The sequence below is a fragment of the Lissotriton helveticus genome, chromosome 4_1 (genome assembly GCF_964261635.1).
Source record: "Lissotriton helveticus chromosome 4_1, aLisHel1.1, whole genome shotgun sequence".
In the NCBI taxonomy this organism is placed as follows: domain Eukaryota; kingdom Metazoa; phylum Chordata; class Amphibia; order Caudata; family Salamandridae; genus Lissotriton; species Lissotriton helveticus.
In genome coordinates, this window is record NC_136063.1 from 1,709,440,782 (window position 1) to 1,709,466,005 (window position 25,224).

The window sequence follows — 25,224 nt, forward strand, 5'->3', positions numbered from 1 at the left end:
AGAAATGGGTCACTTACTATGGAGCGATTCAAAAGGTGGACCGAATGTCACGAACTTCGCGGAGTTACTGCGGAGTTCGCTGGAAGAGTGAGTGAGGTTAAAATAGACAAAGGACACCGAAGTGGGGGAAAGTGAGAGCGGCCATCTTGTAGTGGAGTGTGGTGACTGGGAAGTCTAGTAGGGTGCGTATGCAGAACAGAAGGCGTAGTATCAAACATGATATAGAATACAAATCAATTACAGGTAACAACTAAGTTCTGTCCGGTCGTTAAGACCAAAGGGTTTTAAAGACTGAAGTCTATAAATCCACGAGGTTTCTCGTTGTAGGAGAGTCTTATTATTGTCCCTGCCCCGCCGCGTGAATCAAAAACTCCACGCCAGCACATTGATTAAGTATCATAAAGCGCTCCGCATTCCCCGAGGCCTCCGGATTGCCCTTAAGCCCTCGTTATGTAAGAATTCCAAAGCTTTTTTAGAGAAATGGTACGCCATACTTAACAAGTGTAGTCTGGACCTGATACTACTGATTATTGAAGAACTGTCTGGTATTCTTCAGGAACTCACTCTTGAAATTTCCACTACTGAAAGTGAATTAAAGGATCTTTTCACTTCTGAAGAATTAGGTACCACTTTGGAAGACATCAACAGACAAATTGACCGCCACACCAGTGAGATCAACGAACGGAAATTGCGCAAATTCCGGCGCGATACATTAGATTATAAACTTGGGGAAGTGTACACTTGGGCGGAGGTTTACGCCCAACGTCGTAGGAACAGACCATATACCCAAAACACTGACACTTCTTCTTCCGACAGCGATCACACCAACCGCCCCCCAAGATCTCAACCAACCCAACGGACAACACCCAGAGATGAATCTGGACAAACACCGGCGTCTTCCACCTCTCAAACTGCTACAACTACCGCCGTGCCTTTTTTAGAGTCACGCCCAGACAGAACCGACGACCCAGACGGGGCAAAAGGACAAACAAAAAACAACGGAAAAACTCCACCACAACCACACGGCAAGCCCAAAACGAGGAAGAATCGCTAGTTATTAACATTTCAGATACCAACCTCACTATGAACCAAACTAAAGTTCTACAGAAGGGCATGTCATTTATTCCTACCAGCAACACTAATCTCCTCGAATTAGAAGTCAGCACCTTCAAGCTAACCAGGAAACTGCGACTTAAGCACTTTTTTGAAAGAGTTTTGGAACCATCTAAAGAAACCAAACCAGACTTGTTACTTGGATTACGACCTCCTAGCGATTACATGCCTCCCAGCAGTCATAAGAGCATTGACACTTTTGAGACTCTTGTACGACAAGACATCGCCAAAATCAACTTCAGGAAAAAGACTCGCAAAAACCTTACCAACAAGGATCATGACACACTATTAAACATCGCCAACAACCCGGAAATAAAATGTCTGAAAGCTGATAAGGGAGGCGCTTTAGTCATCCTTAACACTGATCTTTACAACCGCAGAGCAAGAGAACACGTTCTTGACATTAATACCTACCTACCTCTTGAGGGCAATCCCACCAATGAATATAAGACGGTCCTACTCAACATCGTGGACAAAGCCAAAGAACAGGACATTATTGATGACAGAACCAGGCGATATTTGATAGTGGATCACCCAAGGAGTCCCACTCTAACGATGCTCCCAAAAATCCACAAAAACCTCATGGATCCACCTTTCCGACCCATCGTATCTACAAGGGGTTCAATCCACGAACCGATTGGCAAGTTTATCGACCGCTATTTACAACCGATGGTTACCAGCTTAAAGAGCTACACTAGAGACACCACCGACTTCATCAATAAGCTGAATTCTATTGAAATTAACGAGGATGAGGAAATTTTGTTGTGTACGGCCGACATTAAGAGCTTATACACCTCCATCCCCCATGCCGGCGGGATCGAGGCTATTGAACTAGCACTACTGAAATCCGACATCACGGACTCCATGAAATCTTTCATCTTAGAACTTATGGTTTTCACCCTTTATCACAGCTATTTTTCTTTTGAAAAACAATGGTACCTTCAGATGTCCGGGATGGCCATGGGCAATTGTGCCGCGCCCACGTACGCGAACATTTACATGGGGAACTTTGAACTTGACCACATACTCACTAACACTGACTGGAATGCCAACCTGAAACTATACGCACGTTATATAGATGATTTATTCTTCATCTGGAAAGATTCTCGAGACCATTTGGAATCAGCATTGAACACCTTAAACTCTAAAGATGACCGGATCGAACTGACCTGGAACATCTCTGATAAAGAAATCACGTTTTTAGATGTACTGGTAAAAATCACCCCTGAGGGCATCGAAACAGATCTTTACCGAAAGCCAACCGACCGCAACAATACCCTTCTGTACAGTAGCTTTCACCAGGACTCCCTAAAGAGACACTTACCGTTCAGCCAGATGCTCAGAGTGACCCGGATCGTATCCGATGATGACAAAAGAGACACTCAACTACAATTAATGGCTAGTAGATTTTCTACTAGGGGGTATCCACACGATATCATCAAAGAGGCCCAAGACAAAGTCAAATTGATCCCACGGTCAGAAACTTTGAAAAGCAAAAAGAAGGATTCAACCTCCAGAATGGCATTAGTCTCCAGGTACTCCACCTCAAGCAAAATCTACAAGAAAACCATCCTAAAACATTGGCGTATATTATCATCGGAACCAGATTTTGGCGACCTGTTCAAAGAACCTCCCATCTTTGCGTATAGCAGACCGATGAATATCAAAGAAATATTATCAAAACCAGCCGTTACGAAAACCACCCACACGGGCACCCGCCCGTGCCACCACTGCAGCAATTGTAACAACGTCATTGGAGGTAACACCCTGAACCACCCCATGAGAGGCTTTAATATCAATCTCAATGTAGATGCCACATGTGATTCAGCCAACCTAATCTACCTGCTTAAATGCCCATGTGGTAAGTCCTATGTGGGAAAAACGAGCAGAAAAATTAAAATCAGACTTAACGAACATAAGTCAAACATCAGGACAAAAAACACCAAATCAAACGTGGCTGTTCATTTCAATGAAGCCCACCACAGCGTGGCACAACTGAAATACCTTGTACTGGAAACCGTTGCCCACATTGAGGGCAGGGACAATAATAAGACTCTCCTACAACGAGAAACCTCGTGGATTTATAGACTTCAGTCTTTAAAACCCTTTGGTCTTAACGACCGGACAGAACTTAGTTGTTACCTGTAATTGATTTGTATTCTATATCATGTTTGATACTACGCCTTCTGTTCTGCATACGCACCCTACTAGACTTCCCAGTCACCACACTCCACTACAAGATGGCCGCTCTCACTTTCCCCCACTTCGGTGTCCTTTGTCTATTTTAACCTCACTCACTCTTCCAGCGAACTCCGCAGTAACTCCGCGAAGTTCGTGACATTCGGTCCACCTTTTGAATCGCTCCATAGTAAGTGACCCATTTCTGCACGTCCTTAGTGTTTTGAACCCCCCACATCACGCGTGTTCCACATCTTACTATCCCTTTTCCCTTTTGCAGCACTGATGTGAGCCTCCCGCTGAGTTTGTAAACGTGAGACCCGTTTTTTCATTCGTTGTTACCAAATGTTTTTTTCACTCCTTGTTTATTTGCATGTTTCTTTTAGCGCACTTTCACTGTCACACTCCCTGTTTTAACCGTTCACTCACCGACCCTTTTCAAGATATTTAGCATGATTTGACTGCCATCACTCCCTTTTGCACGCACCGGCTGATGCCGCTTGATCTCATCCACCTACCTATTAATGCATGTCGAACCCGACATCACCGTACACCGCATGCCACTTGACCAGTTTACGTTCTTGCTTCGTTGATCTAAGTTGCATTTTTGTATCCCCCCGCAGGGCTCCTTGATAAAGGACTTTCATTAGTCCGAAATGCATTGGAGCACACTTCGAAAACTTTGCTGGATTGTATTCAATTGTTTTGGCGTGATGTAACGCTTCTAATACAAGAACTTATGAACCACTAAAAATCAACCATATGATGAAACTTTCGTGTGGACTCTTCATTAACCCTTTTTCTTAAACTTCCTTTTGAGTCAGTTTTTCTGAACTTCACAAGTGTGCCCAGTATACAGGGATGTGTCTACGTACCACGTAACACACTCATCTCAAGCATCAACGGACGCATTTGGCCAGTTGCGTCACCTGTTGGAGCACCTTCATTCCACTCTTAGCCCATTATCAGCTTTTCCATCAACCACCCTTTCAACTCAACGCTGTGCGCCTAAGCCCTTCTTCACTTTGGTTTAATGCATTCCCCATTATAGGCTCGCAGGTGCTGCTACAGCCTACAGTTACGGCTGGGATTCTCCACCACCGATTGCATGTTTCTTTTTTTTATGATTCATGTGTCTGCAACCAAAGTGTTGTTAAACTAACTGCATAGTACCTTGGGAGTGAGGTGCCCTAGCACCTGTTAGGATGAGGTTGTAGTAGTATGCATCTGGTGATTCATGTTTTGTGATATTTGGTGACCCATGGACAGCGATATATGGTGATTCATGTACAGAGATATGTGGTGATTTATGTGTGACCTAACTCTTGCATTTTCATGCCTTGTAATGACAATGATAGGATAAAAAGTATCCTTTTTCAGAAACTACATAATATGAACAGTGATGGTATAGTGTGCTGTTTACATGTGCAACTTATAAGTATTTACCTGATTGCACTAATTGTACTGTCATGACAATTGCCTAGTTGGAAAAGTTATTTATGATTTTATGTGATTGTGGTCTATGTGTTTTATGTACAATATATGAGATACTTTATATAACCTTATGTGGCGTCTCTTTTGTGATGTGAGCAGTGCTTTACTGGTGTGTATGTGTGTTGCGCAAATGCCTTACACATTGCCTCAGGGATAAGCCTGGCTTCTCTGCCAAGCTACCAAGGCGGTGAGCAGGGTTATCTTGGGGGCCTAACTCCCTTACCCTGACTAGATTGGTGGGTTCTTCCTGGCTTAGGTGCATACCCAAGCAAACCAGAAACACCATTTCTAACAATAAAAAATTGGAATTTGGTGACACTGGACTCACAATTTAAAAACACATCTTTTAGTTAAGTTGTTATTTAAATTGTAGGTCTGAAAATTCCACATTTAGGAAGTTTGCATGTTCTTACATTAACCTTTCTGTGCCTCTGCCTGTCCCTAAAATACACATCTGGGTTGGGTGACAGCTGGGCTTTGTGCATTCCCTCTAGATAGATAGTAACACACAAAGGGAGCTACGGTGTACCCTGCATATCCTGATGGCCCATAGCCAGGTTTATGGATCTTCCTGTCCTAGAGTGAGAGGGGGGAGCAGACACCTGCACCTGAATAGGGCTGGGCCTATCCCCAAGCAAACAGCTGCAAATCCCCCTGTAGTGTGTCTGGAGCCAGAGCCAGGAAGGGCAGAGTCTTGTGCACTACATAAATCTTTCATTTGAAGTGTCCCTAAACCAAAGGCTAAAATGGGTATAAGTACTGGACCTCTGACACCATATACTCAGAACACTTCTGGACTGAGAAGATTCTGCCAGGAAGAAGAGCTGTTGTACTGCCAGGAGGGACTGCCAGTTTGCTGCTTGCATTGCTGTGTTGGCTTGCTGCCTACTGATCCTTGCCTGGGAGTGAGAGGACTGGACTTTACTCCCTACATCCTGTATCTCTAAAGGATCTCCAAGGGCTTCCTTCAATCAATCATTTGTAAAGCGCACTACATACCCACGAGGGTCTCAAGGCGCTGGGGGGGCGCTACTGATCGAACAGTCAGGTCTTGAGTATCCTCCTGAAGGTCAGCAGGTCATGGGTCTGTCGTAGGATCAGTGGGAGGGTGTTCCATGTCTTGGTGGTGAGGTGGGAGAAAGATCTCCTACCGGTGGTTGTTCTTCGGATGCGCGGGAGGGTGGAGAGTGAGAGGTCGGCGGAGCATAGCTGGCGGTTGGGGATGTAGAAGGAGAGCCATCTGTTGAGGTAGGCTGGGCCGGTCTTATGGAGTGCCTTGTGTGCGTGGGTGAGGAGCTTAAAGGATATCCTCTTGTTGACGGCGAGCTAGTGCAGGTTTCTCAGGTGGGCGGTTATATGGCCGTGGCGTGGTACGTCACGGATCAGTCATGCTGAGGCATTTTGGATGCGTTGTAGTCGTTTGATGAGCTTGGTCAGGGCTCCCGCGTAGAGGGCGTTTCCGTAGTCGAGTCTGCTGCCGACGAGGGCCTATGTGACTGTCTTTCTTGTATCTGTCCAAATGTTATCTTATGAGAGATGTAGGCCTTGCAGTAATGAAAAACAAATTGAAGTGTATTTGGCTACCAGGGCATGTACTGATAGAGCAAGATTTCGCATCGCGACTTGCTCGAGTCAAGAACCTCGAAAATTTGTTATAATCCCGTAATTCCAATTGTTTGTTTTACTAAATTTATGAATTTTGAAGGTGCGTGTGTATCATAGTGATGCTTGCCTATGTGTTTTACTAATAAGCTGCTCGAAATTTTATTCTGCGCATGCGTTAGGCATAATCACGTGACACGACGCAGTCACATTTGGAGGGAAAGGGTGCGCATGCGTAACAGCCAATAAAATGGCCGCGCTTTCTAATAGCGAGGTGAAGCTTGCACCGTTGCTTTTGTGATTCTGTCTGTTGCACTAATAAATAATTGCATAGTATATTTTATAATGATAATTCACAAGTACACACTCATGTTATGTAGTTTATTCATTTATTTCTATGTTTTAATTTGTTTTCGCTTACTTTTCATGTACCATGGTAAACGGGGGGTCCAACTGGGTCGAGAGCCATCTTGAGGGTCCTTTCTGCGCATGACCGCGCAGCCCAGGCAGCCGTAGCCTTGAGCGGTGGAACTCAGCCAGCTGGCAGTCACAGACAAGATGCTCCTGAGAACGCCACCTCTGACCCAGGAGGATAGAGAAATCATGTTCCTGACTTGATACAATGACATTATTTCTATTGTATTCTGCATATTCTCTCATGGGAACCCCAATCTTGCTAAGCGGTACCTTAGAATGCAAATTAGGACTTGAATAAGTCTGTTCTGATTGGTGTGTTAACCCATCCTATCTTAGGACCAATCGAAATTGGGGATTCTGACACTTTGCAACATTGGGGGGTGGTACACTGACCCAAAAGAGTATATCTAGCCTAGGTTTAGCTAGAGAAATTGTCCGACTTGTCCGAATAGCTGACCTGTCACTGACCCAACGCACTCAATAGGTGACTGAATATACAGAGCGCTGCGGAGCACTCTGTCCGAATTTGACCATAGACTAAGGTTTTACTAAACCTTAAGTGCTGGCGGAGCACTTTGCTGGGGAGTTTGCTAACCCAATCGGGGTTCTGACTGATAACTGCAGAGAGGGTGGAGCGCAGGCGTTGCTTCCGAACTGCGGGTGCTGGTCGTATCCTGGTGGTCCTGTCCTGATCCTAATCTGGGTTTCCTGTCCTGTCCTGAGGTGTCCCTACTGCACCTGCTGTCCCATTGATGACTGCTATTCCTTGGGGTATTTCCTGTCCTTAACTGACCCGTGGCCAGGGTTGGTTTTCACACCAGTCTAGGTAAATATCTTGCCGAAAACTCTGAACTGCACCTTTCTATTTTTCCGTCTTTGCTTCAATAAAGACATACCTTTGCATATGATAATTTTCCATGTTTTCCGCAACCATTGCATATCATAAAGTTATTTGCATTTACTTTCATAGCGTGTTCCTATGTTATCCTACCTTTTAGAAATCATTTTCTACATTGCAGTTTATAATTTCCTGATGTGGCCTATAATTTTCTCTTAACATTTAACTGAAGTACTTTACTAGAGTTATATCATGTTTCACATTACACCCTTACTATAGCTGTTAGGATTCCTAATTTCCCATTCATATTCATGAAAACTGTTTCCATAGTAAAAATTCCGATTATTGACTGGGGTTTTTCCTGTAAATGTTATGTTTTTCCAAAACTGAATTTTAGATAAAGAATCTTAAAACTTCCCAGTTGTCCGTGGTCATTTGATGAAACATTGAAATCATTTTTATGTTGGGTTTTGTATTTTGCTGCCTTTCCTTTTACAGCTAGCTCCCTGACCCATCGTGGTTATAGGTACCCGTATCGGTGGATGGTAAGTCGGGTACACTAGAAATAGCAGGAAGGGACTCACAATTATTGGTAGTAGATTGTATGGTCATCTGATCAATGTATATGGTGAAATGAAATATATGGGCCCGAAACCTAAGTGGTGAAAATATTGGTCGGGTGACCTGCGATCTCTATCAGTAATTTTCTGGTAGCATCGAGGATGGTTAGGGAATAGCTAAAGGTTAGGTAGGACTAGTTAAGATTAACTAAGTTGGATGCTGCTAATGAGAGTAGACAATTCGAGTGATTTGATCACTCACTTGAAGTGTTCGCTTTAAAAAAATTATGAAATGTTTTAAAATTGTTGTTCTTATTCTTATACTGTTATATGTATTTATCTATTCATTAGTAAAACGTCTTAAGTGTTGTCAGAAATCCCAGGGGAATTGAATAGCGAGTGGTGAATAGAATCCACTTGCTTTGAGGTCACTGGCTTTCAAGGAAAGTTGGTGCAGGTTAGGCAGAACTGGAAGCACTAACTAGGGTTTTTTTTTCTGAATGTATGATTGAATAAATGTTAGTAACGAGGTTCATTGGCAAAATTCCTATTGTGGCATAACCTAGTGAGGGTCACACCGGAAAAGTAGCAGGTTCATCGGAGCTTGAGTGAAAGCAAAAAGGGCTCGCTGGTGAAACTTTAGACTTGGATATATCCCGGAAAAGTGGATGAGTCTAGGGAAGTAGCAGGTGCCCCAAAGCTAGTGTGAAGGGTAGGCGGAAGAGATCTACCCGTAGAGTGTGAAAAGTAAATGGAAGTAGTTTACTTGCAGTGAAACAAAACTCTTTCCTGTCTAGACACTTGAGCACAGTGGCGAATGTGTATTCGTTGTTAAATAACCGAACACTAGCACTTTAGAAAGAAAGAAAGTTTCCGTTACCTTGTGAAGGAGGGAGTCAGGCACGAAGCTGCTCTGACGTCACTCTGTGCCGCGCTGGGATTGGTAGTCACAGCGGGTTTGTAGCGGAGCTGGAATTGTAAAGGAGGGGCGAGCGCCGGAGCGTGAGAACTGTCTCACGAAAAGGCCGCGCACCCATTGGTTGAAATTATTTGAATTTGTGCATTTCATTGGCCGCACGAAATTAATAGACGCACTTGGATTGGAAGTGGTTTTGTAAACAAAGTCACTCGTAAAAATCGTATGTGGCATTCGTATAGACCGCATACCAGACCTGATCCACGGCATATGGGATTTGAGAACGATCAGTGGAAAGGCGTTAAAAACGACATTATGTACGGAAATAAGAGAAAAGTGTCTCTTGTAAACAAAGTGAAAAATTATTTCAAAAAAGACAAACCGATTAAAACTAGAGAAGGTGTTGTCATACCGCCACCCAACACTCCCGCATCTTTCATGATGTTCGATAAAGGGTACAACACATGTGTATGGTTGGAGAATTGGGCGGAATACACGAAAGATGACGGAGTATTGGCTTTTCCGTTAGAGGGTACCTTTAACAGTAGGATTCTATTCAATCTGAGAACCCGAATGAATGACTTACATCCCAGACCTAGGTTAACACAGTATGAAGCACTAGAGGAATGGGAGATTGAGGCTTTTGAGAGAGATAAGCCCCAAATGGATAAAGGGTTAACTAAATTTTATCTAAAATTGAAGCAGGAAGCCCGAGCCAAAAAGATGAAACAGTGGAGACAGAATATGATTGTAGAAGGACTGTTTCCCATGATGCCAGCATGTGGTCCTCCTGGGGGGGAGAAGAAAACAGAAAAGTGCAAACATTGGGTACCCATTGGAGAGTCGGATGATGAATTATTAGATGACCTGTTTATGAGAAGTCCGCCTCCTTATAATGAAAGAAATAGACCTTCCAGTGAGGGGGATAATTCCCGAAGACTTCATCTTCAGGATGAGGCCCGATCAGCCAGTGCAGGAGGGGGTTGCCCCATACCTCCTTATACCGAGAGCTTAGGTCCTGTAGATACAAGAGATATCTATCCAAGAATATCAGCTGGTGGGGATGCCAGATACTCCAGTGAAAGCGATTTTTCCCCGAGACCTCCCTACGAGGGTGAGGCGAGACCATCAGGTTCAGGAATGCCGTTTTTACAGCCTTTGTATGAAAGAGAACTAAGGTCCCTAGGTACAGGAAGTTTGTTCCCAAGACCAAATTATGGTGAAGGACCTAGTGAGACTCATCCCACTGCCCCGAGTTATGCTCCCACTCTGACCCCACAGGTGTTACATGACAAATCCGTAGAGAGATTATTGGAAGAAAAGGAGCGAGAAATTCTAGCAAAGCAGAGAGCTGAGATAATTCAGAAAATTTCCCAGTTAAATACCAGTCCTGAGGCATTGACAATCCCAGTAACAATCGGACCCATGGGGATCGGCATGAGAGTCCAAACCCTCCAGTCATTTCCCCAGTCATAGCCCAGCCAAGACCAGAACCCTTAATAGTAGATGACCAGACAAGCGAGTGCGAGTCTGAGGCCTCGCTATTGGATCTGCCCAATAGAAATACAGGGAAAAGGATGCAGAAAAGACATAACCCTTTCAACACGAGGGAGATTCAGATGGAATCGACATCGGGTACTAAGAGTGTCACGTTGGTAACTCCTGAAGAAATTGAAAGATGGAGTCAAGAATTAGAGAAACAAACTCCGCAGACGAAACCTTTAGATCTCTACAAACTGAGAGTAGAAATAGAAGAACTAATGGCAGGAAATGTGGGATTAGACAGATTAAATACCTACTCTGAAGAAGAGCTGTTGTTTATTTGCAAAAGTCTTACCCGAAATGCCCGAGTACTTCATGAAAAATTGACAGATACTGCTGCTAGCATGGGAATAGATATTTCAAAATCGAAACCCTTGCAGAAACCATACAGAGCAGAATTTTCAGACAAAGATTTGGAAAACCTGAATATATCAGGGAAAAAGGCACAGGTCAAGGAACTATTGACAGTGTTACAGAAATGGGGAGACGTAGAAAGATGGAAAGCCAGATGGGCTAGGAAAAAAGATGAGGCCAGGTCTAAGCAGGTAACTCCCAAATTCGTTCTAAAGGCAGTAGATAAACCAGAACAGTTATGCCCTATGCGCGAAGTGCCAGGAGGAAAATATGTACATGTTCCATGGTCCAGACAGGATATTGTGTCCTTTACCAATGACTTCCCGAAATTACGAGAAAAGCCCGTCGATTGGTACCGGCAAGTAGAAAGATTTGTAAAAGTGCAAAAATGCTTGTGGAAGGACCTGGATGGGTTCTTCGACATAGTGGTCCCTGTAGATCTGTGGACTGAGTGTAAAATCGCCATAGGTTGGCCTAGTGAGGAATACCCGAGGGACTCAGCAACAGGAGAACCCTCTAAGGAAGTGATGAAAAAATATGATCAGGTAATTCAGCATCTGAAGCTAAAAGTGCCCGCAAAGGAAACTGATTGGACCAAGATAGATAGAACCACGCAGGAAAGGGACGAGACTGTGCATTCCTTTTATGAAAGGGTGTTGCAGGTGTTCAAAACGTACAGTAGTATAGATAACATCGAAATGAAGGACATGACGCATTTCATTTACAGGTTTGTAAACGGTTTAAGACCCGAAATTTGTCAGTGGATAAAAGATAACAAAATCTGTTGGCAGTCCAAGAAAATGGACGAGGTCCTACGGTACGCAAAGTACTGTGAGGACGAAATGGCAGAAAAGAAAAAGGCCCTGAAGGAAAAGGTGATGTGGGCTCAAGTAAAGCTCGCAGAACAGCAGGAAAAATAATTGAATAAGCTAAATAAAACTACTCAGAACCAAAGCCCTGGGGGTGGGGGTGGAGGAAAGCCCCGAGCAAAAATGAGCAGAGAGGAAGCCAAAAAGAAATTTCCCTGCCACCAGTGCGGGGAAATTGGACATTGGAGAGACGAGTGTCCGTATTTACAGTCCGATAATACCCCAACCCCTGATTTAACTCCACAGACGCAGAATGAAAAGCCAAGAAAGACCCAGCAGCAGGTAAAAATGATTCAAATACCCCGAGCGCCAAAGCCAACTTTTAAGGGAAAATCACCGCAGGGAGATGATATAGAGATCTGGGGGGGCATTGAGAACAGAAATGCAGCAACTTCGCAATATTTATTGAATGACACTTTTTTCTGTGACGACGAGTACTGACGGGGCCTGAGAGGGGAGGACAAGGAGTGTGTACTTGGCGCCTCCTTGCCGGTAGACCAGTCCGGGCCATACATTGAAGGAAAGGTTGATGGAAATGATGTCACCTTTCTATTGGACACTGGTGCTACCCGTTCTACTGTAAGAACAGCAGACGTTCCAAACCTACCCCTCTCGGGAGAAGCAATCCAAGTAGTGGGTGTATCTAATCAATTGATTAGTACCCCCGTTACCGAGCCCATGGAGATATCAATAGGGAACTTCAAAGAAATGCACAGATTTGTCGTCTGTGATACCAGTCCAGTGAACTTACTGGGACGTGATTTGCTGTGCAAAATGAACTGCACTATCTTTTGCACACCAAAGGGCGTTGAGATTCAAACCCCAGATGAAGATGGTATTTACAAGCTAATGCTAGTCAGACCTGACTCAGAAATTAAGCGAATGACTATACAGGACTTACCTGAAGAACTTCAACAGACAGTGAAACCAGAAGTATGGGACTTTACAGGAAAGGATGTAGGATTAATGGCCAATGTAGACCCAATACAAATAGCCATAAAGGAAAATGCAGCCTACCCCAATACTAAGCCTTACAGAATGAGTGCCGAAGTGAGAGCAGGAGTTGCCATTGAGAAACAGAAATTGCTAGAAGCAAACATCATACAAGAAGTGATGAGTAGCCCGTGTAATTCCCCAATAATTGGAATCAAGAAACCTAGTGGCAAGTACAGAGTAGTGCAGGACCTGAGAAAGGTAAACAAAATTGTGGTTCCTTGCTGTCCTATTGTCCCAAACCCAGCTGTGATTCTGTATCAGATTCCCTGGGATGTTGAATGGTTCACTGTGATTGACCTATGTCATGCATTCTTTTCGATCCCATTGCACCCAGATAGCAAATTTCTTTTCTCATTTGCTTTCAACAGTCACGTGTACGTTTCGAACAGGGTCCCCCAGGGGTACACAGAGAGCCCCTCTATCTTTAATCAGATCTTGAAAAAATGCCTGGAAACTTTAGTCTTACCTAGAAAATCTGTTTTGGTGCAATACATTGACGACCTATTGGTGCCATCCAAAAGTCATAGGGATTGCGTGATTGACACCATTGCCCTACTGAATCACCTAAGTGAAAAGGGACATAAAGTGGCCCCTGAGAAATTGCAGTTCTGTTCAAAATCAGTGAAATATCTGGGGCACCAGATAGAAAAGGGAATCAGAAAAGTGACCTCAGAGAGAGTCAGAATAATTCAGGAGATGCAGTTACCCCGTACGCAAAAAGAAGTCAGAATGTTCCTTGGAGTTGTAGGTTACTGCAGGCAATGGATTGTGGGATTCGCAGTCCATGCAAAGCCTTTAATAAAATTGACAAAGAAAGGAGCACCGGACCCCGTGGAATGGGATGATGAAAGCTTAACAGCATTTACAAAATTACGGGACTGTCTGTGTACAGCTCCTGCTTTGGGAATGCCAGATTATTCCAAGGAGTTTGCTTTATTCTGTGACACACGAGACAATTGTGCATTGTCAGTCCTAACTCAGGAACATGGCTTGACTAGACGGCCAGTGGCATATTTTTCTGCCACTTTGGATCCAGTGGCTGCTGGATTACCTGGATGTTTGAAAGCAGTGGCTGCAACATGCACAAGTTTAGAACAGAGTGAATCTATTGTCATGGGACATCCTGTAACTGTGTATGTTCCACACGCAGTTGTGATTTTACTAACCAGAACCAAGACTCAGTATCTCACCCCTAGTCGGCTGGCTAAATACGAGAGGATTCTCGTGGGTGCTGCAAATGTGGCCATCACTCGGTGTAATATACTGAACCCAGCCACTCTGCTCCCTGACTCAATGGTTTTAGAAGACCAGGGAGAGAACGAGCATGACTGTATTGACCTGACAGAATTCAGTACTAAACCCCACCCAGATATTAAAGAAACACCCTTGCCTGTACATGATGAGGAATGGTTTGTGGATGGTTCATGCATGAGGCATGAACTTGTAGGCCTAAGTGCTGCCTACGCTGTGGTTGCATTAGACAAAGTTAAAGAAGCATCCTGTTTATTTGGAGTAAAGTCTGCACAAGTAGCCAAACTAATTGCCTTGATAAGAGCTTGCAAATTGGGAAAAGACAAAAGAATAACAGTGTATACTGACAGCCAGTACTGTTATGGGGTTGTGCATGACTTTGGCCAGTTATGGCTACAAAGAGAATTCCTGACTTCATCAGGTACACCCATTCGAAATGGAAAAGTTATCCAAGACCTTCTAGAGGCAATCCAATTACCAAAAGAATTGGCAGTGGTCAAATGTGTTGCTCATAAAAAGGGCCTTGACCCCGTGTCATTGGGTAATGATTTTGCTGATCGGGTAGCAAAACAATGTGCTATGGATCGCATGCCAATGAATATCAGACTGGGTGGGACTGGAAACAGCTGCCAACTTATGGTGTTTGAAGAAGTGCCTACCTGGGATGAAGTGAGAGAATGGCAGCATGCTGTGCCCTGGGAAGAGAAAGAGAAGTGGAAGGGACTTGGTTGTCGACCAAGACGTGAGGATGGTGTCATTGTGGGCCCAGATGGTATGCCTGTGTTACCTAGGAACCTGCTTGCCCCTATGGCCAGACTGATACATGAAGGATCACACATTGGTAGGGATGCCATGGTTCTGGTATTTCAACAGACCTGGTATAACCCGAAATTCAGGAAGGTAGCAGAATCCTTGTGCCAGAGGTGCATGACTTGTCAACAGTTCAACGCTGGCAAGAGAACAGTAGTTGAACTGGGAAAAATTGGAAAGTCAGGGGGTCCCTTTGTAAGAATACAAATTGACTTCATCACCATGCCACGCTGCGAGGGAAAAAGATATGTCCTTGTAGTAGTCTGCCTATTTTCAAAATGGGTGGAAGCTTACCCTGTCCCACAGAGTGATGCCTTAACAGTAGCCAAATTGTTACTACGAGAATTGATACCTAGGTTCGGGGTGCCAGTCACTATTGAATCAGATAGAGGCGGACATTTTCAGAATGAGGTGATGGACCAACTCTGTAAAGCGTTTGGAATCACACAAAAGTTGCACTGTGCACATCGTCCAGAAGCTTCTGGAGTGGTAGAGCAGATAAATGGCACTATTAAATCGAGGTTGGCCAAAATGTGTGACTCAACAGGAATGAATTGGATTACTGCCTTGCCTCTTGTTCTGATGGGACTCCGAAGTATTCCAGATCGGAGAACAGGCCTGAGCCCCCATGAAATTTTGATGGGAAGAGTGATAAGACAAGCATGGGTACCAGGAAACAAACTGTTAAATATTTCTGATGATTTGGTACTTGAGTACTGCAGGAAACTGGGTGACCAAGTGCGTTCTATCTCTCGCCAGATTGGGGAAGACGCCGTCGCCAACCCGACAACTCCAGTTCACAAATTGGTTCCAGGTGACTGGGTTAGAATAAAGAAGAACACTCGTTCGAGTTGCCTTGCACCGAGGTGGGGAGAAAAACGCCAAGTAATACTGGTGACCACGACAGCAGTGAAGTGTGCAGGCATTCCCAGGTGGATCCATGCCAGCCATACTCAAAAGGTAATTCCAGACAAGGAGCCTGGAGCTGAAGGTTGTCCAGCTGAGGGGTCTGCGGATGTCGGTCCTGAAGTAGCTGATGACGAACAGCCGAGCGCCAGTCCAGCTGAGGGTCCTGCAGACGTTGGTCCGGAAGTAGCTGATGACGAGCAACCGAGCACCAGCCAAGATGATTGGATACCTATAATCGATTTCATTGAAGACCCAATCAGAACAAGAGAGCGAATCTACGAAGATAGAGAGTGGAATAGAGAGGTCGAGACAGGCACAGGCGAAGACCCTCAGATCATTGAGATTCACATCAAATCCGAGGACGAAGAGGGAGGTCAGACAGGGACAGAACAAGTGATCGATACTCCTCCACTGACTCCTGATATTGAAAAGGGACAGACTAGAACTAGTTCAAAAGTTCGAGCGGAAGAAAATCAAGAGATCGAAGTGCTTGAACAGGATCAGACAGAGTTAGAAGAACGTGTTCAGGACACAGAAACAAAGACATTCGAAAGCCAAATTCAAAACTCACCTGAACAAGGCCAACTTAGTAACCAGGCGGAAGAAATAGATACAAGACCTGGGATTAGTCAGATAGGAAGGGAAGAGACAGAGACAGAAGTGCCACAAACAAACGAAAATAAAAGAGCATTAGAAGAAAGCCAAAATACAGTGCCAACTAAAAGATTCAAGAAAAAGAAAAATATCAAACCAAGATACATTAAGAGACTAAGATTGAGAATAAAAACAGTAGAAGAGAAACTTGCTGACAGAAGAAAAAGCATACGAATAGCAGAGCAAGCTGGAGAAAGCTCCAAAAGAAGGAGTGATCGAATAAAAAGACTGAATGAGAAATACCAGGATTCTGAATGGACATATCTGATTCTGGAAAATTTAGAGGATCTTGATATTACTGACGAAAGCGACGGGGAGCCGATTACTGATTACTCTGCAGAGGAAGAGGACGAACCGCCGTGAAATTTCTCAGCATAAAGGTACCTGGGCAAGGACACAAAGAGGGGTTGAAAACTTCTTCTGAGCCAAAATGTCTGATTCAAATGTGAGTGGTAGACCTAGCCGCAGTTGTTGCAAAACATGCTGCAAGGTATGTATATGTAGTATAGTTATAGTAATATTAGTTTGGATAGGACTAACAGTTTTCATTCCTTTTATGGTAAGCAAAAATACTAATATTGACCCTACTCAGACTACCAACCCTGAAGAACTGACAACACAAAGTGTAGAAAGACGTGAAAAAGCACTCAGACAGACAAAACGAGACTTAGAAGCATCAGATGAGGAAGGACTACATTACCACGGAGTTAGAAACCAGACTCATTTAAATGTTTTTGCAAACCTGTTAGTGCATTATGTAGAAACTATGGAAATAGAAGATTGCTATGTCTGTATGAAGCTACCTACTTCTGTGGCTGAAGGCGTGACTTACCATCACCTGCCTCTGACATATGGGATTTCCTGTAGTATTTTAGCAAGCTTATTTTACAAAAGAGGACTGTTACAGTACTATTACTCTAACAATGACGTGATCTTTTCTGAACTTCCTATACGTGGTAATCTGAATCCTGTACATACCAAAAGTGACGTTACACGTTATATGGGAGAATACTTTCTGACTATAGGTACCATAGACTTAAATGAAGCACACAGAGACAACTTGACCTGTTCATTACATGATCAAGAAAAAATATTTTTGAACATGGCAGAGAAGAGAAAAGAGAGTTTCCAAAGAAAGGCAAATGACAAAAGACAGAAAACCCCAAAATGGGCTGAGGACATGGAAAGCACCTCAAATGGCGGGGCAGGGCCTGCTTTGTTGCTGGATTTCGAAAAGAAAGGGAAACTCTGTCTTCATCGCGAGAAGACTAGTTATTATAATAATATTTTCATTGGTTCCAGTCAATGTGAACACAATTACAAGGTAATTGGAGGTTGGGGTTTCAAAAATGGGTCAGAACCTGTGTTTCCCAGAATTTATTATGTATGTGGAAACAAGGCTTATTTCAAATTGCCGGATCACTGGTATGGAAGCTGGCATTGTTTTCCCGAAAATATACCACGTGAATGAAATTGCTGGAAGCAACGAAAACACTAATGGCTTAGCGCGTAGTAAAAGAGAAAGTGTAGGTGAAATATTGGGTAGTATTTTTAGTGCACTGATACCTGGAGTGGGAGTGGTTCTGAACACTCACAGAATTTGCAAATTATCCACAATAGTGGATGTGTTGTCTACGGACACGGCTCATGGATTTCTGCTGGTCAATACTGAAATGGTTGCGATCAGATCAATGGTTTTGCAGAACAGACTTGCTCTTGACACCTTATTAGCAAAAGAGGGCGGAGTCTGCCGGATGTTGAAGGCGCAACATTGTTGCACTTACATTCCGGACAAAAGTATACAGCTCAAAAGGTATGTGAAAAACATTACTAATTTGGAAAAGGAACTCAAATCACTCGAGGTTGACACTGCCTGGAAGAGACTGGTTGATGGTCTCTCCAATGTAGGTCATTGGTTTGCTAGCTTAGTAAAAACTTATTGTTTAAGGTACTGATGCCAATTGGAGTGATAGGTCTTATCCTATTTCTCATATTCGTCTGTTGCAAATGTCGCAAACACACAAAGAAATACCAAGTGAATGCGAGAGGAGTGAAACGGAGTGCGGATGAGCTTGAATTGGAAGAAATGAATAATCAGATTTATAAAAAGGTGAAAAATTCTCACCCTACCAAAAATGAGAAAGAAAAACTGAATCGCCTGTTGGAAGAGATAGAAATGTACAAGGTGTGAAAGAAAGTTGGCATCTGGTTCCATTATTTTGTGATGATAGTAAATATCATCAAAGAGGGGATTGATAGAGCAAGATTTCGCATCGCGACTTGCTCGAGTCAAGAACCTCGAATATTTGTTATAATCCCGTAATTCCAATTGTTTGTTTTACTAAATTTATGAATTTTGAAGGTGCGTGTGTATCATAGTGATGCTTGCCTATGTGTTTTACTAAATACGAATAACTCTTGTCTTTAAAACATGGAAGCTGCTCGAAATTTTATTCTGCGCATGCGTTAGGCATAATCACGTGACACGACGCAGTCATATTTGGAGGGAAAGGGTGCGCATGCGTAACAGCCAATAAAATGGCCGCGCTTTCTAATAGCGAGGTGAAGCTTGCACCGTTGCTTTTGTGATTCTGTCTGTTGCACTAATAAATAATTGCATAGTATATTTTATAATGATAATTCACAAGTACACACTCATGTTATGTAGTTTATTCATTTATTTCTATGTTTTAATTTGTTTTCGCTTACTTTTCATGTACCATGGTAAACGGGGGGTCCAACTGGGTCGAGAGCCATCTTGAGGGTCCTTTCTGCGCATGACCGCGCAGCCCAGGCAGCCGTAGCCTTGAGCGGTGGAACTCAGCCAGCTGGCAGTCACAGACAAGATGCTCCTGAGAACACCACCTCTGACCCAGGAGGATAGAGAAATCATGTTCCTGACTTGATACAATGACATTATTTCTATTGTATTCTGCATATTCTCTCATGGGAACCCCAATCTTGCTAGGCGGTACCTTAGAATGCAAATTAGGACTTGAATAAGTCTGTTCTGATTGGTGTGTTAACCCATCCTACCTTAGGACCAATCGAAATTGGGGATTCTGACACTTTGCAACATTGGGGGGTGGTACACTGACCCAAAAGAGTATATCTAGCCTAGGTTTAGCTAGAGAAATTGTCCGACTTGTCCGAATAGCTGACCTGTCACTGACCCAACGCACTCAATAGGTGACTGAATATACAGAGCGCTGCGGAGCACTCTGTCCGAATTTGACCATAGACTAAGGTTTTACTAAACCTTAAGTGCTGGCGGAGCACTTTGCTGGGGAGTTCGCTAACCCAATAGGGGTTCTGACTGATAACTGCAGAGAGGGTGGAGCGCAGGCGTTGCTTCCGAACTGCGGGTGCTGGTCGTATCCTGGTGGTCCTGTCCTGATCCTAATCTGGGTTTCCTGTCCTGTCCTGAGGTGTCCCTACTGCACCTGCTGTCCCATTGATGACTGCTATTCCTTGGGGTATTTCCTGTCCTTAACTGACCCGTGGCCAGGGTTGGTTTTCACACCAGTCTAGGTAAATATCTTGCCGAAAACTCTGAACTGCACCTTTCTATTTTTCCGTCTTTGCTTCAATAAAGACATACCTTTGCATATGATAATTTTCCATGTTTTCCGCAACCATTGCATATCATAAAGTTATTTGCATTTACTTTCATAGCGTGTTCCTATGTTATCCTACCTTTTAGAAATCATTTTCTACATTGCAGTTTATAATTTCCTGATGTGGCCTATAATTTTCTCTTAACATTTAACTGAAGTACTTTACTAGAGTTATATCATGTTTCACATTACACCCTTACTATAGCTGTTAGGATTCCTAATTTCCCATTCAAATTCATGAAAACTGTTTCCATAGTAAAAATTCCGATTATTGACTGGGGTTTTTCCTGTAAATGTTATGATTTTCCAAAACTGAATTTTAGATAAAGAATCTTAAAACTTCCCAGTTTTCCGTCTTTGCTTCAATAAAGACATACCTTTGCATATGATAATTTTCCATGTTTTCCGCAACCATTGCATATCATAAAGTTATTTGCATTTACTTTCATAGCGTGTTCCTATGTTATCCTACCTTTTAGAAATCATTTCCTACATTGCAGTTTATAATTTCCTGATGTGGCCTATAATTTTCTCTTAACATTTAACTGAAGTACTTTACTAGAGTTATATCATGTTTCACATTACACCCTTACTATAGCTGTTAGGATTCCTAATTTCCCATTCAAATTCATGAAAACTGTTTCCATAGTAAAAATTCAGATTATTGACTGGGGTTTTTCCTGTAAATGTTATGATTTTCCAAAACTGAATGTTAGATAAAGAATCTTAAAACTTCCCAGTTGTCCGTGGTCATTTGATGAAACATTGAAATCATTTTTTATGTTGGGTTTTGTATTTTGCTGCCTTTCCTTTTACAGCTAGCTCCCTGACCCATCGTGGTTATAGGTACCCGTATCGGTGGATGGTAAGTCGGGTACACTAGAAATAGCAGGAAGGGACTCACAATTATTGGTAGTAGATTGTATGGTCATCTGATCAATGTATATGGTGAAATGAAATATATGGGCCCGAAACCTAAGTGGTGAAAATATTGGTCGGGTGACCTGCGATCTCTATCAGTACAACTTAAACATAAATGGCCTGATTTTTAAATATATTGAACCCTAACCTTTGGGCTGTCCAGGGCCTGCCCTAGGGGTGACTTAAATGTATTAAAAAGAAAGGTTTGGGTGTGGCAAGAGGGTTTATTTACGGTTCAGCTAGAGACATGTTTAAAGAGCCACTTATGACTGTGGTATAATTAGTGATGGAGGCCCACTAGTAGCATTTAATTTACAGGCCTTGGGCACAGGTAGTGCACACTACTAAAAACGTATAGGTACTTAAAATATGCCAATTGTGGATAAGCCAATGTTTCAAAATATAGGGAGAGAGCACAAGCACTTTAGTACTGGTGAGCAGAATTCTAAGGCCAGCAAAAATACAGTCAGCAAAAACAGGTGTCTGAAGGCAAAAAGTTAGGGGAAGCCATGCCAAGGAGGCCAGGTCTAACATATATATATATATATACACACTCATACATGAACACACATTCACATGAAGCCAAATTTAATCATCAAGCAAATGTACGCAAGTAGTAAGTCAAGAAACCTTTGCTCATCATGCGTGCCCCCAAAAGTGACAGGTGCCATTCCCCCTCCCGGTGTCCTTAAAAGTGACAGTTTGTGCGCAGAAAATATGTGGACATGATGTATGTGTGGCAGCCCTAACCAGAGCTGAGCCGTGGGGGTATGGCAAAGGGGGTGTGTCAGAGCGTGAGACAGTATTGAAGGCTGTGCTGGGCTAGCAGGGCATTTAGGATATGTAAAGAAAAATGTGTGCGCAAAAATGTGCCTTCATGTAAGAGGGAGATGTCTGGGCATATCTAAAATGTGAGCAGAGCAAAGCTGAGAAGAGGAAAAAACTAATCAGCCAGTCCCAAGCTTCCCACAAGACTCAAAGGGTTTAGGCTCACAAGTCAAGATGTAAAAAGACAAGAAAAAAGGACAAATTCCCAGGTAAGGGTTCTGACATGTAGGTGTGTAGGTGCCAAAGTGATAAAGTGACAACAGTTGTGAGCAAAGCAAAGCTGAGAAGAGGAAAACAAACTAATCAGCCAGTCCCAGCCTTCCCAGGAGATTGAGTCCCAAACACAGCTGATTACGCAGCTCTTCCCAAGACTGGCCGTAGGTTTAATAAACAGATGTAAAAATGCTAATGGGTGTACCTAGCAAACAAGGCCCCAGTTAGAAAATGTACCCTGGTCAACCGTCATGTCCGCAAACTTCAGCCGGAGTCATCCTTCCATGAGAACGATTCCTAAGCACAGGTGATTACCCAGCTCTTCCCACGACAGGCAGTAGGTTTAATTAACAGATGTCAAATGTTAAAGTGGCATCTAGCAAAAGCTGTACATCAGTCAGAAAATGTTCCCACCAAGGGACCCCACTGCCTGGTTCTAAACCCTCTCCTCCATAAAGGGTGGTGACGTAATTAGCATGCCAGGACAAGTATAAAAAGCACACTTTAGGGGTCAACAGAAATAGCCATTCAAAAACCCCTTTTGGAACGCCTTGTTTGGAATGTGTGCTGCACAGACCTGCATCAGAAACTTAAGGTCACAATGGATCAGAGCAACCTCTCACAGATTGACCCTGCATTCTGCGCTCTGATGAAGGTAAATAAGTAGGTGGATGGTGCCGTGTTGCAAGCTTATGGGTATTTAAAGTATTGGTGGGGAATGTATTTAATGTGAACAAGGTTGCATTTTAAAAGGGGTTCAGCGCTATGTAGGATTGTGTTTAAATTGTTTTAAATAATGTTTAAAGAGATGTGGTCTAGTGCCTAATGTGAATAAGGTTGGAGGTGAAATGCGGTTGTCATTTTAAGTTTTTTTTTTTCAAAGGTGCAAAGCGCAAGGGAACTGTATGTAATGTAAACAAAGGCTGGTTTTGGATGTGGCGCAGGGTTGTAACCTTAAGATCATGCAGTTTACAGAAACATTTTACCATGAAGGGGTACATTTAATGTGAGTAATGCTAAAGGGTATGACGGTGTAAATGCTTGCAACTTAAAGTTTAAAGGGCGTTTAAAACATATGTGGCTTGTATATGAAGTGAATAATGTTGTTTTTGAAGCATTGAGTTTAAAGTGCAGTCAACTAATGTGAATATGGGTGGTGCTGTTGGGGCTGGCGACGAGGCTGCAGGGGTGTGTATTTAAGGTGCATAATGTTGGGGGGCTTATTATGGGACATGCAGAGACATCCGTGTATTTTACTGCACCTAGAAAACATTTTTACATGAAGAACAGTTGTTTTAATGGTTCCAGAACACTCACCCCAGGCTATTCTGGCGATGGACTGGCGCATGATGCATCTTCTAATGATAGTTAGCCAGACATGTTATGCTTGAGGCCCACAGCTGTCACAAGTCCACTTGGGGGTCAGGGTCCAGATGAGGTGAAAGAACGTGGGGGGGCCTCAAAAACGAGGTTGTAACTCAGAGCCCCCATACATCAGGGTGTGCTCTGGGGATGGTTGCTGCTTTGGTGTGGGGCTCGATGTCCCATTTTTCATAAAATAAAGGACCCATAACCCGCTGTCCAAGTGCGGGGCTCTGGGGCTTGTGCGGCCGTGGGGGCTTGAGGCCCCAGTTTTATAAAATAAAGCCCCCAGAGTCACGCACTGGGGATTGTGATGCCGTAGTGTAGGGGCTCGATGGCCCATTATCCATAAGAATAAAAGCCCCAGAGCCCGCTGCGCACCATACGGGGCTCTGGGGAAAGGGGGGCATGGTCAGCGTTGTGCGGAGACCACGGACCAAACTTACGCTACCGCGGACTAAACTTACGGTTGTAGCCCCCGGAGCCCTCTAGATCAGGGCTGGCTCTGGGGGTGAGTTGCGGCAGTGTTGGGGGGCTCGAGGCCCCAATTATTTATAAAAAAATTAAAGACACCCACAGAGTCTGCTTTCCAAGGGCTGGACTCTGGGGGTGATCCTGAGGCCTTTGGACGGTGTGGGGTGCGAGGTCTCGTTTTTTAAAAATTGAAGCCCCCAGAGCACACAGGTTGAAGATGTTGCTCAGGGATGTTATGGCTGGGGCCGATGTGCGGCGGGTTGGCTCTGGGGGCATTGTGAGGCACTGGGGCTCAAGGATCTGAAGCACTAAAATATGGCCCCAACCCCAGAGCCCACTTACCTAAGGCTCTGCTCTGCTCAGGGGGCTGGGGGCGGATGGCGGCATTTCCCACATGGATCCTGATGGGGACAACGGCAGGGTAGCAGGGAGCTTCCTCTTAGCGTACGCGCTGGAAGGACCCCCCCCCCCACGTGATGTCACGGGGGAGCTCCCTGCATGACACTGCCCTGCTCTTCCCAGCGTTTCTTATCATAGCTACTGCATTTTAGGCGCTTGCGCTTTTAAATTGCTCCCCTTGTTTTGTATCTTAAGTTGTATTGATTCTTTTGCCCCAGTTTTTAATGCGCCGTATTTGCTGCCATAATCGCCGTTTTTGTACTGCTATTAGAGCGCCTACCTGCACTCTAACTTGGTGATCCTCACCGCTGTTTGGCGGGCCATTTGCGGGTTGCTGGTCTTGGGGAAAGCGTGTCGGCCATCTTGGGTGGAGGTTGGGACGTGACTGGCCATTCGAGGCAGCAGTCTAGTGTTCGCCTGGACACACGAGCTCCCTACTTAATCCTCACATGGAAACGCGCAGCGGTGACGCGCAGCGGGCACGCCGTAATCGCGCCAGAGTCACGCCAGAGTCCAGCCCGTCTGTGCCCGTCTGTGCCCGTCCGGGCCCAGACGGGCCTAGGGCCTGATTCGCTGGTTCTTTCACCTGAAACACCGATAACGTATTCCCGAGAGGACATTATGTCGCTACGAGCTCCTAAAAAGCCTTCATGTAAGTACACCTATAAGGGTTCATCACCCTACACTGCCTGTAGGACATGCCTTACTATGTAACCATCTAAGGGAAAAAGCTCCCTCTCAATGGCGCTGCTTAATTGTAGATCTCTTCCGTGTCATGCTCTGGAAATTAATTTCCTGATACAAGATCACGAACTGGACATCCTGCTCTTGACGGAGACCTGGATTGTTGCCAGTTCAGGCGTAGACATGGTGCAAGCCCTTCCCCCTGGCTTTTTGATATACCATC